The sequence below is a fragment of the Gossypium arboreum genome, chromosome 1 (genome assembly GCF_025698485.1).
Source record: "Gossypium arboreum isolate Shixiya-1 chromosome 1, ASM2569848v2, whole genome shotgun sequence".
Classification (NCBI taxonomy): Eukaryota; Viridiplantae; Streptophyta; class Magnoliopsida; order Malvales; family Malvaceae; genus Gossypium; species Gossypium arboreum.
Window position 1 is genome coordinate 98,505,188 of NC_069070.1, and position 19,661 is coordinate 98,524,848.

The 19,661-nt window shown below is 38.6% G+C and overlaps 1 non-coding gene across 1 annotated transcript; it reads right to left on the reverse strand.

The window, feature by feature from the left end:
* Positions 1–2,660: 2,660 nt before the first annotated feature.
* LOC128282532 (small nucleolar RNA R71) lies at positions 2,661–2,767 on the reverse strand. The gene has a single exon (XR_008272832.1). It is a non-coding gene; the product is annotated as a small nucleolar RNA R71 (small nucleolar RNA).
* Positions 2,768–19,661: the final 16,894 nt, after the last annotated feature.

Below are 19,661 nucleotides of genomic sequence, written 5' to 3' on the forward strand. Positions count from 1 at the left end.
TTTCATGTATCGCGATCTGCCAATTCAATGCTCATTTCATTGAAGGCATCGCCATGATTTTATTTCCATAACTTAGTTTGTATTGTTCATTCTAGAAACAACAGGTGGTGGCTTAAACATGAAGATAGGTCCTTACTCTATTTACATAGACAACTAACTCAGACTTATAACCACGAACCTTTATTACCCATACAGAAATAGATGATCTTATAGGATAAGAGTGCTTACCTGATTTAAACATAAACAAGAGCACTATACACACACATAGAAACAAGAAGTAACTCACCAGAAAATGTAAGAATGTTCAAACAACAAGACTTTTGCCCTTATCAAGGGAGCCCTCGTGATTATCTTGAGCTATAGTATAAATAGTTAAACTTATTAGTTCATTGCACCAGAAAACTAAACAAGTTCACAAAAACATGAATCAAAAAACCTAGAATTTGGAAGTTTCTTTCCTAACCCCTTAAATTGACCCTTAAGCATGGAACCTTAAGGCCCTGTAAATAACCATGAAAGTAACATGAGTTTCATCAATATTTATTAGGTACTAAGAAACAACGGAGTTAGCTGAGTATAGTGAACCCAAAATCTTCAAGCAAGTCTTAAGTCTAAGATTTTCCAGGAGAAAATTTCAAAGAAGGTTTAGGAAGAAAATATGGTTGCCAAAGAAAGCATAAAACTTGCTCAGGAAGCCGAAGCTTGCTTTGTACAAATTGATGAACCATAAAAGTAACATGTTTTAATCCCATGCTTGGCATGTTTTTGGATGATTTATTATGTGAATTAGTGAATTTGATGCTCCTAATCCTTTAAATTTATGTTTCTATACTTAGGTAAGCATAGGGAAGTGAAAAGAGTGAAAAAGGGGCCAAAATTGGACAAAAAGAGCTATCTTCAGGAACCACAAGTGCCAGCCCGTGTCGATTTCAAACCCTGCTTCTCTTTTATGCCGAAAAACCAAATTTTTAGGGCTTCTGAGCATTCTAAAGTTTATAAATACATCTTAGAAGAGGACAACATGGGGCACGCAGAGAAGAACGAAGAATTTACTTGAAGAACACCATCGGAATCAACTTAGAAGTAGATCTCCTTCAGGATTGAGTTTCTCCATTCAAATTTCCTTTGAAGTGTTATTGGGTTTTTTATGTCTTGTTGTTATTATAATTTTGATATGTTTTCCTCCCAGATTATGAACTAAATTCCCTAGATACCTACAGAAGAAGAAACCTATGATGGATCTTATTATTTGATTTTCTGAATTATATGATAAATACTTGATTCTTGTTCTCAATTATGTATGCTTATTTCTTGCTTTAATATTTTCAAGATATTAATTCAAGTGTGATGTGCTTAATTCAATAGGCCAAAAGTCTATGTTTAAGACTAGATCTAGCATAATTGAGTAGAGTTGCATGCAATCCTAGAAATAGGACGACATAAATCTATCGGATTAGAGTCAAATCTAATAAGGGAATCCATAGATTGAGTTAATGCAACAATAAGGGTTTTAATTAGAAAAAGATTTCAATTAATCAACCTAGAGTCAGTTGTTGTTACTCTTGAAAAAGATATTAACATAATTTAGAGATTTCTATGCATCAAGACACAAATGAATAAATCGTCTAATTTAGATTCGGAATAATAAGTGAAGTTTATGTGGATTCTTTCCTGGGTATTGTCTTTATCTTTGGTTATATTCAAATATTTTCTCATTTTATTCTCTATCGCACTCTTAATAATTAGTTTAGTTAAATTTAGATTAAAAACATTGCCTTTAATTTATAGGCTAGATAATAAAAAGATAGTAATTACTAGTACTTTTAGTCCTCGTGGATACGATATTCCTGACTCACCATAGCTATACTATTATTTGATAGGTGCGCTTGCCTCTGTCGTGATTTTAGTTAGTTTAGTGACTCATCAAGTTTTTGGCGTCGTTGCTAGGGACTAAAATATTAGGAACACTAGATTTTTATTAATTTAGCCATTTTTATTTTTAATTGCATTCTATTTTTGTTTTTAGTTTAATTTTTATTTTCTAATTTTTCTTTTGTTTTTTCTGGCAGATTCCGTTAGTTTATGACTAGAAGAAACCCATTAGGACCTTTAGTATCGATAGTGAAATTGAAAGTACAACTCGTAGAAATCGTAGAGAAGCAAGGTAGAGTCGAAAAAGTACAGTGGAAGAGCAAGAGGACGTTATAATTATTACTGAGGAGATGGCTAAAAATTAGAATAATCAGCTACCTCCTGTGGTTGCTGTGAATCCTACAAATTTGAATCCTGCTCATCGTACTACATACGATTATGCCAAGCCCACTCTAGCTGGGGTTAAATAGAGTATTGTAAGACCTGCTATTGCTGCGAATAACTTTGAACTAAAACCTAACACCATTCAAATGATTCAGTAATTTGTTCAGTTCGATGGTTTACAAGATGAAGATTCAAATACTCATTTGGCCAACTTTCTAGAATTCTGTGACACTTTTAAGATAAATGGTGTATCTGACGACGCCAGTCACCTACGGTTGTTTCCCTTCTCGTTGAGAAATAAAGCTAAACAGTGGTTGAATTCTTTACCACAATTTTCTATCACTAGATGGGAACAAATGACCGAGAAATTTTTTGCTGAAGTATTTTTCATCAGCTAAGATAGCAAGCTAAAGAAAGATATCTCTTCCTTCATGGAAATGGATTTAGATACTCTATATGATGCATGGGAGAGGTATAAAGATTTATTGAGAAGATGCATTCACCATGGGTTACCTCTATGGTTACAAGTTCAAACCTTCTACAATGATTTGAATCCTTCCACTAGGCAATTAATCGATGTAGCCACCGGTGGTACTCTGAATAATAAAACACCTAAAGAGGCTTATGAGTTTATGGAGGAGATGTCACTGAATAATTATCAATGGCAAGTCATGAGGATGAAGCCCACAAAAGCAGCCAGTGTTTTAAACTTAGATGTGGTCACCATGTTGTCGAATCAGGTAGAACTCTTGACTAAAAAAATTGATGGTTTATGTGTTTCTACGCAGGTACATCCGAAGATGCAATGCAACGCTAATAGATGTGGAATAAATAATTCAGAATATTTACCCTATGGCCCTTGCATGGAGAATGAGCAATTAAATTATATTGGTAATAATTATATACCTCAAAATAATCCTTATAGTAATAACTATAACGCAGGATGGAGGAACCACCCAAGTTTCTCATGGAGTGGTCAAGGAAATCAAAGACCACAACCCTCTTTAGGTTTTCAACAGTAACCTTATCAGCAAGAAAAGAAATCGAACCTTGAAGAAATGTTGGCAAAATTTATTTTGGTGTTAGAGACTCGTTTTTAAAACACAGAGACAGCTTTGAAAAATCAGCAAGCATCGATTCATGGGCTCGAAAATCAAATTGGACAACTTGCTAAATTAGTTTCAGAAAGGCAGCAAGTTAGTTTATCTAGTAACACCGAACCCAACCCAAAAAAGCATGTCAAAGCAGTTACACTAAGGAATGGGAAAATGTTGACTGAACTTGAAAAGAAGCTGCAACAAGAATCTGATAAGGCAAAGGACAAGGAGGTAAAACCTGAAATGAGTGAAACACCGGTACTTAAGGAATATAAACCACTGATCCCCTATCCGAAAAAGTTAAAGAAAGATCGCAGGATGCACAATTCGGTAAATTTTTTTAACTTTTCAAATAATTGCATATCAACTTACCTTTTGTTGAAGTTATTTCGTAGATGCCCACATATGCAAAATTTTTGAAGGAGCTTTTAACAAATAAAAGGATGTTTGAAGAGCTATCTACTGTGGATCTCAACGAGGAATGCTCAGCTATTCTTCAAAATAAACTACTAACCAAGCTAAAAAATCCAGTAAGTTTTACTATTCCTTATTTAATTGGTAGTTTAAATATTAAGAAAGCATTAGTTAATTTAAGTGCTAGCATTAATTTGATGCCTTATAAAATGTTCAAGCAGCTTAGTTTTGGGGAACCAAAACCCACTAGGATAAGTATTCAATTAGCTAATAGATCTGATAAATATCCTAGGGGTATTATTCAAGATGTCCTTGTAAAAGTAGATAAATTCATATTCCCTGTTGATTTTGTTGTGCTTGACATGGACAAGGATATTGAGGTACATTTAATTTTAGGTCACCTATTTTTAGCCACTACTAGGGCTGTCATTGATGTGGGTGATGGTAAACTTGTGCTTAGGGTAGGTGACGAAGAGATTATTTTTAAAATCTATTATGCCATGTGATTTTCTATAGAACAAGATGATTCCTGTTATTTTATTAATTCTATTGATCATGTTATTCAAGATTCTTTATAGGAAATTGTTCATAAAGACAAGTTGGAGCTGTGTCTTGTCCAAGGAGAGGAGATAGATGATAATATTGCAGTGATAAGTAAGACAAAAATGAATTTAGATTCTAATGGTCTTCACTGAGATAGAAGAATTATGAGGGAATTGAGGTAAACAATAAATTCAAATTAAAACTCTCTATTGAAGAACCTCCTAAATTGTAACTGAAGCATTTACCAAATCACCTAAAATATGCGTTTCTTGGAAATAATTCCACACTACCAATGATTATTGCTTCAGATTTTTAGCCGGATAAAAAAGATGAGTTACTGAAGGTATTGAAGGAGCATAAAAGAGCAATAAATTGGAAAATTTTGGACATTAGAGGAATCAGTCCTTCTTTTTGTACCCATAAAATTTTAATGGAAGATGAATACAAACCATGTATGAAAGCTCAAAGATGACTGAATCCTAACATAAAAGAAGTCGTTAAGGCTGAGGTAATTAAACTTCTAGATGCTGGAGTTACTTATCCTATTTCTGACAGTACTTGGCTAAGTCCTGTGCTGGTTGTTCCTAAGAAGGAAGGCATGACTGTTGTAGCAAATGAAAAGAATGAGTTGATTCCAACAAGAACAGTCACGGGACGGAGAGTTTGCATTGACTATAGGAAGTTGAATGATGCCACAAGAAAATATCACTTTCCTTTGCCTTTCATTGATCAAATGTGGGAAAGGTTATCTGGGTATATGTATTATTGCTTCTTAGATGGACTCTCTAGCTTTCAAATCCCGATAGCTCCCGAGGACCAAGAAAAAAATGACATTTACATGTCTGTATGGTACATTTGCTTACCGAAGAATGCCTTTTGGATTATGAAATGCTCCTGCCACTTTTCAGCTCTGCATGTTGGCCATTTCTGATGAACTCGTAGAAGAGATTATGGAGGTTTTTATGGATGACTTCTTGGTATTCGGTAATTCTTTCCATCTTTGTCTTAAAAATTTAAAACAAGTTCTAATGAGATGTGAGGGAACGAACCTTGTACTTAATTGGGAAAAATGTCACTTCATTGTTCGAGAAAGGATTGTTTTAGGCCATAAAATTTCTAGTAAAGGGATTGATGTTGATAGAGCAAAAATTGAAACCATTGAAAAATTACCTCCCACTAATTCAGTTAAGGCTATTCGAAGCTTTTTAGGACATCATCATCAAAAGAAGCGATTCTTTACCGATGTGAAAATTTATTTTTGGGAGGATCTCTTTCTTTTTCATGTATGTGTAGATCAAGTAATTTGGAGATGTGTTACAAAATTAGAAGTGACTAAAATCTTGGAACACTGCCACTTAGGACCAACAGGAGGACATTACAGTGGGACTAGGACAACATATAAAACACTTGAATTAGGTTTTTATTGGCCTACACAATTCAAGGACGCAAACAGGTATGTTACTTATTGTGATAAATGCCAGAGAACTTGTAATATTTCTAAATGTGATGAAATGCCTCAAACTTATATGCTCTCATGTGAAATATTTGATGTCTGGGGCCTTAATTTTATGGGCCCATTTCCTAGTTCGTTTGGCAATAAATACATCCTAGTAGCGGTCGATTATATGTCAAAATGGGTAGAAGCTCAAGCTTTACCTACCAATGATGCTAGAGTGGTAGTTAGATTTCTAAAGAAGCTCTTTTCTCGATTCAGAACACCTAGAGCAATTGTTAGTGATAGAGGTACGCATTTTTGTAACGCTCAATTTGATAAAGTCCTTAAGAAATTTGGAGTGCATCATATGACAGCTACCCCTTATCACCCTCAAACTAGTGGACAAGTTGAAGTTGCAAACCGAGAGCTCGAACGTATCCTAAAGAAAATCGTAGAGTCAAATAGGAAGGATTGGGTGATAAAAGTAGATGATGCTTTATGGGCCTATAGAGCTGCTTTTAAAACTCCTATAGGAACATCTCCTTACAAACTTGTTTATGGAAAAAGTTTTCATTTATCGTTTAAATTAGAACACAAAGCATTCTAGGCTATAAAATTCCTAAACTATGATGTTAAACTTATAGGTTGGAAAAGATTGATGCAGCTGAACGAGTTAGATGAATGGCAAGCGAATGCTTACGAGAACTCGCGATTATATAAAGAAGCAACAAAGCGACGCCATGATGCTCGTTTGAAGCAGCCCAAACTATTCGCAGCTGGAAATCTTGTCCTTCTATATAATTCAAAGCTCAGGCTATTTCATGAAAAGCTGAAATCAAGATGTTCAGGTCCATTCGCAGTACAAATCGTTTTCCCATACGGTATGATCGAGGTAACTCATCCAAAATATGGTACAATTAAGGTAAACAGTCATCAACTTAAACTTTATAGCGTTGAGGACTTTAGAAATGATAAAGAGGAGCTTTAGCTTCGTAAGCCTTCACAATTGTGCACACAAGGTAAGTCTAGCTTAGACTTTAGATAAGCGTTTCTCGGGAGTCAACCTGAATGTTAACATTTCTAATTTCCTTATTTTTATTTCATAGTATTTTTAAAATTAATAAAAGTGTGTTTTTTAACCCATACGGCTTGGACACACGGGCATGTCCCAGGCTGTGTACACTAACAAGGGCTCGACAATGAGTTACACGGACTAGCGACATGGCCATGTAACACACACAGCATGGACACACGGGCGTGTCCTTGGCTGTGTGACCCACACGGTTTGAACACAAAGGCATGTCTTTGGCCGTGTGGATCTTGAGACTTAGTTTTTAAATTTAAAGGAAATCGACAGTGAGTTACACGGCCTGGCAACATGACCGTATAACCCACACAGCCAAGACATACGGGCCTGTCCTTGGCCGTATGGATCCTAGGATTTAATTTTTCTAAAAATCGATAGAGTCACGGCCTAAAACATTCCACACGGGCGTGTGACACGGCCGTATGAATCATGCGGCATGGACACACGGGTGTGTCATAGGCCGTGTAAACTTGGAGCTAATTTTTTCAAATTTAAAACAAGTCAGAAAGTTACACAGACAAGGCAAATGACCATGTGTGAAACACGGTTGAGCCACATAGGCGTGTGGAAGGTCACACGGGCGTGGAAGAAGTGAAGGAGATTACACATAGCCGTGTGACACAACCATAGTCGTGTGTACCATATGGCCTGGACACATAGGTGTCTCTGAGACAGTGTGAAGACTGGACTTATTTTATTGATCGTACATGGGCTGAACAGAGGCCACACAGGCATGTGACACGGTCATGTTGTCCAACACAGGCCTTACACGATCGTGTCCTCCTTTTTAACCCCAAACCCTAACTTTTTCTTTTACTTTTGTCTTTTTCCCCTCTTTTCAACCCTAGCTATCGGTCTTCCTTACCCTCTATAATCTAGCTATCATCGTCTCCCTTCCTTTCCCTTTAGTTCCCCTAACCCATCGACCTCAACCGCCCCACCTCCCTTCTATTCCTCCCTCTCAAAACAACCATCGCCGCACCTACCTTCTCCCCACGCACCTCTCTTCCATCACTATCACACCATACCCCTCACCTCGCACCGCCCGAACCAACCCTCGCCTCCAGACCAGCCCCATATCCCTAGCCCCCTACCATATTGCAACTCCTCTTTCCCTTTATCGAACCACCACGACCACCAGCCTTCAACCTTCATGCACAACCCACGGCTGTCAAACACCCTCCACGCCGCTCCACCGTCGCCCACACCAGCCCCCTCCCTTTCTTTTTCCTTTTTCATTTTCTTTCCCACACCCCCTTCTCATTTTTCCTCCCCATTTCCCTTTCTTTCTTCCCACCATCACCCTGACCCCTCTCACCCTCTCCAACCCCAGCCGCACGCCCATCGCACCCCCACACGCTTAACCAAAGTAGACCCGACCCTCACTGTTCCCCGTCAACCCACAATACTCTGACCACTAGTATCCCACTATCAATTTTGTCCCCTTTTACCCTTTTCTTTATCTTATTTAATATTTATTTATTTGTTTATTTATTTTTATTTGTTATTTTATTTCAATTTTAGCTTATTCTTTTTTTGTTATTTTTCAGTTTATGTTCTTTAGTTTTCTATGTTAGTATTTTTATTATTTTCCTTAGTTGATGATATTGATTCCTATTTAGTACAGTTAGATTAGATAGCTGTCATTCTCATGCTTATTCTTATTAGTATTAGCTATATTATATATTATTCCTACTTGTTTCTTGCTGCTATTTTTATATTTTTCTTGCTAGCCTACTTTTTTTTTATTGCTCATTATTAGTTTTTGATTAGTCTCTTAGTTTTATTATGTTCACAGTCCACTCCTTTATTAATCTAATTGTTGAGCTTAACTTAGATTTTGATCTTCTCTTAGCTTATTTCTATTTTGTTGGGTTGCCAATTTAATTTATTTGATCGCTTTATTACAGGAACATTATGACGGCCACACGTGGCAATTCCAAGTCCAAGACCGAAGTCCCCACTTCGAAGAAGCGGAAGACCCATGGTGAGACCTCGTCTTCGAGCGTTTCTGCTGAGGCCTGTCACCCCTATCTCTGATTTTTGGCGAGCCCCCAGGAGAATTTATACAAGCTCATTTGCATATGACCACTCAGCCTAGGTCGTTGTATTGATTAGGTCGTGTTGGAGCTGGTCCGCCTCACTAATGATGTTTGCACCTTCATTACCATAGCTTTATGAGATAGATTTTTCTCCATCATTGAACCCACCTACATGGAGCTTACCTTAGAGTTCTATGCGACATTTCTGGTACAGTAGGTCATGACGACTTATGGTAAACCAGACACCACTACTTTTCAACTCGGTGGTTTGGTAAGACATATGAGTGTCCCCGAGTTCGGTACTACTATGGGACTTTACACAAAGGAACTTATGAGCGGCAAGAACTTCCTTCGAATTTATCGACATATCTATTACTCTCCATCTCATTGTTGGACTGAGCTTACAGTGAGTCAAACACCATATGACGCGAGTCACTCGAAACCGACCTCTCTTCCTCCAGCCTTATGGTACCTTCACGCACTTTTAGCTCACGGTAACACCCCAAACCCGTGACCGTCACCGGATTTGACCACGTGGTGTTATCGGGCTTACTTCCCTTATTTCTCTCTTGGAAATATTTAATTTCATCCCGTGCAAAGCTAGCTAACTGCATCACTGTTCTCTTAAAAATCATATCTCGAGTTCCAGAACTCGAAAATCAGTTTCGTAAATTTTCCCTGAAACTAGACTCATAATTCCATCTACACATTTGTTTCTAGAATTTTTGGTCGAGCCAATTAGTACAGTTTATTAGTTAAAGTTTCCCCTGTTTCAGGGTTCGACTACACTGACCTTTGTGCACTACGACTTGGATATCTTCCTGTACAGGGATCCAACACTTATTTCATTTGTTTCTAGAGAAACTAGACTCACAAGGGAATCTGTACATATAGAGCATGACTTCTAATTCTCTCTGGTTAATTTATAGTAAATTTTCAAAGTCGGAGCAGGGGATCCAGAAACTGTTCTGGCCCTGTTTCGCGAAAACCTGATTATCCCTTAAAATACAGCTCATATGGTTGTTTCGTTTCGTCCATATGAAAATAGATTCATCATGGTTCAATTTCATAATTTATTCACTATTTAATTCTACTTCTACTATTTTTAGTGATTTTTCCATCTCACCTCACTGCTGCTGGCAGCATCTGTTACTAAAGCAAACAATGACTATTTCATAATTCTTCCATGGCCAACTATTTCATCATACATAATACAAACTATGGCCACCTTATCAAAATTAAGGTTTCTAAGGCTCGTGCCTATAGGTTTTAGATTCACACTCAACCGACCACATAGGCCATTTTCGCATGGCTTAAAGTTTACAACCGAAATTCAACAAAACAAAATAGCCTATACATGCCAAATGTTCTCCTAGTTCAACTACGAAGACAATACCAAAAGATTCCCGGTAGGTGTGATGACTTCAACGACGGTTACGAGCACATAAACGATATGAGTCCAAGAGACCTAAAATGGGTGACAAGAAAACACCGAGTGAGTTTATAACCCAAGAAGTCATAAGCACTTCACAACCATCCGTTACTAAAATTATCATAAAATGAAATAATGAAACAAGGCCCAGCGTTCCACCATACCGAACTACCATAGTTCCTTAGACCTTCGGATCAATGTCATACCAAGTCATACATTTACATTTCATATACTATTCAATAGGATATTTGAAGCAATTTCCATTCATCATTTCATTTCCGCAACAATCATGCAATTGAAATCATCACATAGATTTAAAACTTACCAACTCAACCCCGAGCATGAACATAGTATCTATTAGCCACGAACTCAAGGTACTTACTCTTTCCGCTGTCCATACTCCACTCGATGAAGACACACCCTCCATATAATTGTTCGATCGGAGATATATATATATATAGAGTACGCACACACGATTGCTTGATACTCGATTTCGCACACTTAGTGCCATGTGATTTAAGCCCGCACACATAGTGCCATACCCTTCGAGCTCGCACACCCAAAGGTCAGAAATTTCTAGCATGCACACTTAGTGCCATATATTTCCAGCATGCACACTTAGTGCCATATATTTCCAGCATGCACACTTAGTGCCAATCTCGTCACCGTACACACGTATTGCCCAAGACACTTAGTGCCGAAAGCAAACTTTCTACACATTTCACTATTTCTTTTACATTCAACAATGTCATCATTCCATACACATACATTTTCATTTACATATCATCTCATTAAACACAATTGCATAGATATTATGATCATTTAAAACAATACCAAATATATGCTTAATGACTTACCTTATATTGGATGAACGATTTCCAATCGACTACTCGATTATCTTTGTTTTGCCTTTGTTTGATTCTCCCCTTTTGATGTCTTGATCTCCTAGTATAAATACATTTAGTAGTTAAATTTCTTGCTGGATACTTATGTGTATAATTTAATGGTTTTCACTCCATTCACAACTATCCTTGTTCTAAATATCAAAACCTTAGCCAACATTCAATTAATGCATCAAGGCCGAATGTATTATCACTATTAAGGTAACCTAGTCTCAAGTATTTTCAATTCTAATGTACAACATCTCAAATTCCCATGACCGATCACACCTATTCTTACTTTCCAATATTCGAAATAATCAAAATCACCTCCTAAACACAATAGTCATGGACAATGCCGAATCCTCAAGTGTTTGAACATAAATTATTTTACTAATATAAACATTCACGAATCATATTCATAGGAAGACCGATTCCTTTCCATAGCACATTCATCATCCATACTTAGATGAAACAACCAAAATCCCTTCCTTTATACCCTAGCCGAATGCTCCAATCATCCATACAAATTACAAATTTTTGCATGGCTAAGTAGGAGCCATTTAACATGCAAGAAAAATAATCATAGGAGAAGAATTTATCATTCTAAGTAAGCTCCTATCTCCAACACTAAATCATTCGGCATTTTGCCTAGACACACACAAGAAATCTCAACTTCCTTGACCTTACCAAGAGTGCATCCACCATTTAACTTAGCATATTACAAAACCAAATCAACAAACTCAAAGCTTACCTCCTAGTAGCCAAAGGTACTTGCCGAATTGACTTGAGTAAATCTCCCTTCTTTTCACCCTTTGTTTCGGCTATAGCAAAAGAAAGAAAACATGAACACTTTTTTTTCTTCTTCTCAAGCCATGGCAATTGTAACAAAATGAGAAAGGATGAACAACAAAATTTTTTTTCTCCTTTCTTTTTCCTCAACTCACGGCAACAAGGGGGGGCATCCACACTCTTTTTTTTTTTGTTCATCATTTCCCCTTTTTTCTCCATTTCTTTATTCTTTCTAACATGATCCATTAACTAGACATGTTTGAAACATGTTCCCTTTGCCCATGCTCTTTATTTTATTATTTCTAACATCCACCATTAGCAAAACATGTTCAAGACATGTTTTCTTTTGCCCATCTTCATTACCATGGCCGGCCACTTCCTATAGTTGGCTAAATTGACATGCAAATCCCTCATGTCTTTACTTCATGCATTATTTGGCCACTTAAAAATTCACCTATCACATTTTCAAGTCCTAACACATGGGTCCTTTCTTATGAATTAGCACCTAATTAATAAAATCAAGGCACGAAATATTTACGCATACAAATTCCACATACAATAAGCACAGAATATAACACCTAATTATTCTTGTGACTCGGTTTTGTGGTCCCGAAACCACTCTCCGACTAGGGTCACATTAGGGTGTCACAACTCTCCCCACTTAAGAGATTTTCGTCCCCAAAATCTTACCGTAAATAGGTTTGGGTATCGTTCTTTCATAGAGTTCTCGGGTTCCCATGTAGCTTCTTCTATCCCGTGTTTGAGCCATAACACTTTTACTAATGGAACTTTCTTGTTTCGTAACTCTTTCACTTCCCGAGCTAGAATACGAGTGGGTTCTTCCTCGTAACTCATATTGGCTTGCATTTCAACCTCTGATGGACTAATCACGTGCGATGGATCAGATCTATAACGTCGAAGCATCGAAACATGAAAGACGTCGTGAATCTTTTCGAGTTCAGGGGGCAAAATCAAATGATATGCAACTGGACCGACTCGTTCGGATATCTCATATGGCCCAATGAACCTCGGACTCAATTTGCCTTTACTACCAAATCGAGTATCTTTTTCCAAGGCGAAACTTTAAGAAACACTTTATCTCCCACGATACTCGATGTCTTTTCGTTTCAGATCCGCGCACGACTTCGACGATCGAGGCTATCTTCGAGACTTTCACGGATTACTTTCACTTTCATTCAAATCTTTAATCAAATCCACCGAAAATTTTGCTTTCACCGAGCTCGGTCAAAACAATGGTGTACGGCATTTACGACCGTATAAAGCCTCGTAAGGCACCATCTTAATACTTGTTTGAAAGCTATTGTTGTAAGCGAATTCAACCAAAGGTAAATACCGCTCCCATGAGCCACTAAACTCAAGGATGCAATATCTCAACATATCCTCGAGTATTTGAATTATCCGTTCGGATTGACCATCGGTTTGGGGGTGAAAAGCAGTGCTAAAATGCAGCTTGGTACCCAAAGCCTCTTGCAATTTCTTCCAAAATCGCGATGTAAATCTTGGGTCTCTATCCGACACGATAGAAATGGTACCCCATGCAATCAAACAATTTAGGAGACGTATAATTCTGCCAATCTATCAAGCGAAAAATCCGTGCGGACAGGAATAAAATGAGCAGACTTGGTCAGTCTATCAACAATAACCTGCATCGAGTCTTTCTTATTCGAGCCAATGGTAACCCAGACACAAAGTCCATTGTTACTCGATCCCATTTCCATTCGGGTATCATGATTGGCTAAAGTAATCCCGATGGTACTTGATGTTCCGCTTTCACTTGTTGACATGTCAAACACTTGAAACAAATTAAAAATGTCTCGTTTCATACCGGCCACCAAAATTGGCGTTTCAGATCATTGTACATTTTAGTACTACCCGGGTGGACTGACATTCGACTACTGTGAGCCTCGTTCAAAATTATCGAAACAAGTTCTAAATCCCTTGGAATACATAATCGACCCTTGAACGTCTAGCAATCATTGTCGTCAATCTGAAATTCCGATTCCTCATTCGAAACACATTCGACTCGTTTAGCGACCAATTTAGCGTCGACCTTCTGAGATTCAAGTATTTGATGAATCAATAACGGTTTGGCCTCTAGTTCGACTACTAGCACCTCCTCGGGTGAAACGGATAGATGAGCATCCATCACTCTCAAAGCAGACAGTGCCTTATGACTTAAAGCATCGGCCACAACGTTGGCCTTTCCTGGGTGATAATCAATGACAAGTTCATAGTCCTTCGACAACTCAAGCCAACGTCTTTGTCGCAAGTTTAGATCTCCTTGAGTCATCAGATATTTAAGACTCTTATGGTCCGAATAAATATGACACCTTTCTCCAAACAAGTAATGCCGCCATATCTTCAAGGCGAACACTATGGTCGCTAGTTCAAGGTCATGGGTCGGATAGTTTCTCTCATGCGGCTTTAGTTGTCTCGACGCGTAAGCCACAACTCGACCTTCTTGCATCAACACACAACCTAACCCAAGCAAGGATGCATCATCAGATATGACAAACTCTTTACCAACTCCGGTACTGTACTAGCACCGGGGCCTCGGTTAAACAAGTTTTAGTCGATCGAAACTTTCTTGACAATGTTCGACCACTTGAACTTAACATCTTTTGAAGTAGTTTCATCATCGGTGCAGCTATCACCGAAAAACCTTTCACAAATCGTCGATAGTATCCGCAAGCCCCAAAGCTCCTAACTTCGGCAACATTCCTTGAAGTTTCCAATCGACTATGGTCGAAATTTTGTTCGGTCCACCACGACACCGATCGCGGACACCACGTGCCCCAAAAGCTAACCTCCTCAACCAAAATTCACATTTATCGAACTTTACGATAACTGCTTATCTCGTAAGATTTGCAACACTAGCCTCGGTGTTCAGCATGTTCAGTTTCATCTCTCGAATAGACCACAATGTCATCGATAAATACAACTACGAACCGATCCAAGTATGGCCTGAAAATTCTATTCATTAAATCCATAAATACCGCGGGGCATTAGTGAGCCTAAACGGCATCACTAAGAATTCGTAGTGACCGTACCTCGCTCTAAAAGCGGTTTTGGGCATGTCCGATTCTCGGACCCTCAACTGATAGTACCCCGACCTCAAATCTATCTTTGAAAACACTGAGGCTCCCTTTAATTGATCAAACAAATCGTCAATTCGTGGCAACAGATATTTATTCTTTATCGTCACTTTATTCAACTGACGATAGTCGATGCACAATCTCATAGTTCCATCCTTCTTCTTCACAAACAATACTTTGCGCCCCATGGAGAAAAACTCGATCGAGCGAAACCTCTATCCGTCAATTCTTGCAATTGAACCTTCAATTCCTTTAATTCCGTTAATGCCATACGACACGGGGCTATTGAGATCGGCGTAGTACCGGTACAACCGATGCCAATTCCACCTCTCGAACCGGTGGCAATCCCAGAACTCCTCGGAAACACATCCAATACTCACAAACCACTGGTACCGATCCGAAGTTTCCTTTCCGCTTTTTTACTTTCAAGCACATACGCAAGGTATGTTTCACACCCTTTTTCACATATCTCCGAGCGGTCATAGAAGATATTATCGCTGGCACTCCTTTTAAATCAGTAGACTCGACTCGGACTACCTCATTATTTGCACTCCTCAAATCAATGGTTTTCCTTTTGCAGCCCACCACTGCATCATGTACGGTCAGCCAATCCATACCAAGAATAACATCGAATTCATCAAATGGTAGAAGCATCAGATCGGCCAGAAAACAGGATTCTCGAATTATTAGAGGGCATCTCTTGCGCACTTTATCAACGAGTACGTATTGACCCAAAGGGTTTGACACTCGAATTACGAACTCAGTAGACTCAACAAGTAGAGTCTTACTGGATGCTAAGGTTTCACATACATATGAATGAGTAGAGCCGGGGTCAATCAATGCAATCACACTAGTATCAAAGAGAGTAAAAGTACCAAAGTGATAACGTCGGGGAGGATGCCTCCTCTCGTGCTGCGGTTGGCATATGCTCTAGCAGGAGCACGGGTCTCGGATCGAACAGTCGTATCAGAGGCTCCTCTCTGATTACCACCCCTACCTCTAGAAATTCTTGGGGGCCTACCTCTAGCCGTCGTTCAACTAGGTCTTGCACCTTGCGTCTTATTCCTCTCATCTAGCTCCGTGCAATCTCTAATGAAGTGGTCCTTCGAACCGCATCCATAACAGGCCCTATTAACAGACTTACCCCAACATTCACCTAGGTGTCGTCTTCCACATTGGGGGCATTCAGGTTTCTCTCGATGATTATTGCCCACACTAGCTACCGAAGTAGCTCGGGAGTCCGTCAATGGTCAGGCTCTGATGGAAATTCCCGCAGTCGCCCTCGACTTATTAGTGTCCTCCCTGAACTTCTTTACAGCCGAGAACGGAGCTTTACTCGCCAATCTTTTACGATAATCTCTTGTTTCAAATTCAGCCTTCTTCTTCTCCTTTCCAAGTTCTTCTGCCTTGCAGGCTCGTTCGACTAGTGTTATGAACTCCTTTATCTCCAAAATACCCACTAGCAGCTTTAAATGTTCATTCAATCCTTCTTCAAATCTTTTGCACATAGCAACCTCATCAGCCACACACTCCCGAGCATACCGACTAAGTCTTACGAACTCATGTTCAGATTCAGATCTGATCATACGGCCTTGCTTGAGTTCCAAGAATTCCTTACGCTTCGATCGATGAACCGTTGACTAATATATTTCTTTCGAAATTCGATTGAAAGAAATCCCAAGTAACTCGCTCGTTTGGGACTATGGAAATTAAAGTCCTCCACCAATAGTAAGTCGAGTCTCGAACAAAGATATAGCACACTTAAGACATTCATCGGTGTGCATGACAGTTCATCTAACACTCGAATGGTGTTATCGAGCGTAACTCGGCCTTTTCGGCATCATTAGTAACTATGGCCTTGAACTCCTCACCCCGCTTCCTAATCAGTCTACAGGTGGTTTACTCACCTCACAGATCAAGAATCGTAGGCATTGCGGGCTCTTGGGGTGCGATTTTAAATTCGAGAATGGTTGGACAAACGGATTGGTTCGGGCATATTGCGCGACCCACTCATTCATCATGGTGAAGAAAGCTTGTTTCGCCCTTCATTTTGATTATTCGCGGATGACCGAGGCTCAACAGCGGCGTCCCTTGCGCGGAGCAGCCGCTACACTTTCAACGTCATCCGCCAAGGGTCTCTACCCGTGGTTCCATTTGTTAATCAAAACAAAACTTCAACCGTCAAGTCATCACCTTTTAAGCACTAACAATTTGGCATGTATAGCTAGATACTTGCACGCGCTATGGTAGTCCTAGAACCGACCAAACCATAGCTCGATACCAATAAAATGTAACACCCCAAACCCGTGACCGTCACCGGATTTGACCACGTGGTGTTATCGGCTTACTTCCTTATTTCACTCTTGGAAATATTTAATTTCATCCCAGCGTGCTAGCTAACTGCATCACTGTCCTCTTAAAATCATATCTCGAGTTCCAGAACTCGAAAATCAGTTTCGTAAATTTTCCCTGAAACTAGACTCATAATTCCATCTACACATTTTTTTCTAGAATTTTTGGTCAAGCCAATTAGTACAGTTTATTAGTTAAAGTTTCCCCTGTTTCAGGGTTCGACTACACTGACCTTTGTGCACTACGACTTGGATATCTTCCTGTACAGGGCTCCAACACTTATGTTGTTTGTTTCTAGAGAAACTAGACTCACAAGGGAATCTGTAAATATAGAGCATGACTTCTAATTCTCTCTGGTTAATGTATAGTAAATTTTCAAAGTCGGAGCAGGGGATCCAGAAACTGTTCTGGCCCTGTTTCGCGAAAACCTGATTATCCCTTAAAATACAGCTCATATGGTCGTTTCGTTTTGTCCATATGAAAATAGATTCATCATGGTTCAATTTCATAATTTATTCACTATTTAATTCTACTTCTATTATTTTTAGTGATTTTTCCATCTCACCTCACTGCTGCTGGCAGCATCTGTTACTAAAGCAAACAATGACTATTTCATAATTCTTCCATGGCCAACTATTTCATCATACATAATACAAACTATGGCCACCTTATCAAAATTAAGGTTTCTAAGGCTCGTGCCTATAGGTTTTAGATTCACACTCAACCGACCACATAGGCCATTTTCGCATGGCTTAAAGTTTACAACCCAAATTCAACAAAACAAAATAGCCTATACATGCCAAATGTTCTCCTAGTTCAACTACGAAGACAATACCAAAAGATTCCCAATGGTGTGATGACTTCAACGACGGTTCTGAGCACGCAAACGATACGAGTCCAAGAGACTTAAAATGGGTGACAAGAAAACACCGAGTGAGTTTATAACTCAGTAAGTCATAAGCACTTCACAACCATCCGTTACTAAAATTATCATAAAATGAAATAATGAAACAAGGCCTAGCGTTCCAGCCATACCGAACTACCATAGTTCCTTAGACCTTTCGGATCAATGTCATACCAAGTTATACATTTACATTTCATATACTATTCAATAGGATATTTGAAGCAATTTCCATTCATCATTTCATTTCCGCAACAATCATGCAATTGAAATCATCACATAGATTTAAAACTTACCGACTCAACCCCGAGCATGAACATAGTATCTATTAGCCACGAACTCAAGGTACTTACTCTTTCCGCTGTCCATACTCCACTCGATGTAGACACACCTCCATATAATTGTTCGATCGGAGATATATATATATAGAGTACGCACACACGATTGCTTGATACTCGATTTCGCACACTTAGTGCCATGTGATTTAAGCCCGCACACATAGTGCCATACCCTTCGAGCTCGCACACCCAAAGGTAGAATTTCCAGCATGCACACTTAGTGCCATATATTTCCAGCATGCACACTTAGTGCCATATATTTCCAGCATGCACACTTAGTGCCAATCTCGTCACCGTACACACGTATTGTTCAAGACACTTAGTGCCGAAAGCAAACTTTCTACACATTTCACTATTTCTTTTACATTCAACAATGTCATCATTCCATACACATACATTTTCATTTACATATCATCTCATTAAACACAATTGCATAGATATTATGATCATTTAAAACAATACCAAATATATGCTTAATGACTTACCTTATATTGGATGAAACGATTTCCAATCGACTACTCGATTATCTTTGCTTTGCCTTTGTTTGATTCTCCCCTTTTGATGTCTTGATCTCCTAGTATAAATACATTTAGTAGTTAAATTTCTTGCTGGATACTTATGTGTATAATTTAATGGTTTTCACTCCATTCACAACTATCCTTGTTCTAAATATCAAAACCTTAGCCAACATTCAATTAATGCATCAAGGCCGAATGTATTATCACTATTAAGGTAACCTAGTCTCAAGTATTTTCAATTCTAATGTACAACATCTCAAATTCCATGACCGATCACACCTATTCTTACTTTCCAATATTCAAATAATCAAAATCACCTCCTAAACACAATAGTCATGGACAATGCCGAATCCTCAAGTGTTTGAACATAAATTATTTTACTAATATAAACATTCACGAATCATATTCATAGGAAGACCGATTCCTTTCCATAGCACATTCATCATCCATACTTAGATGA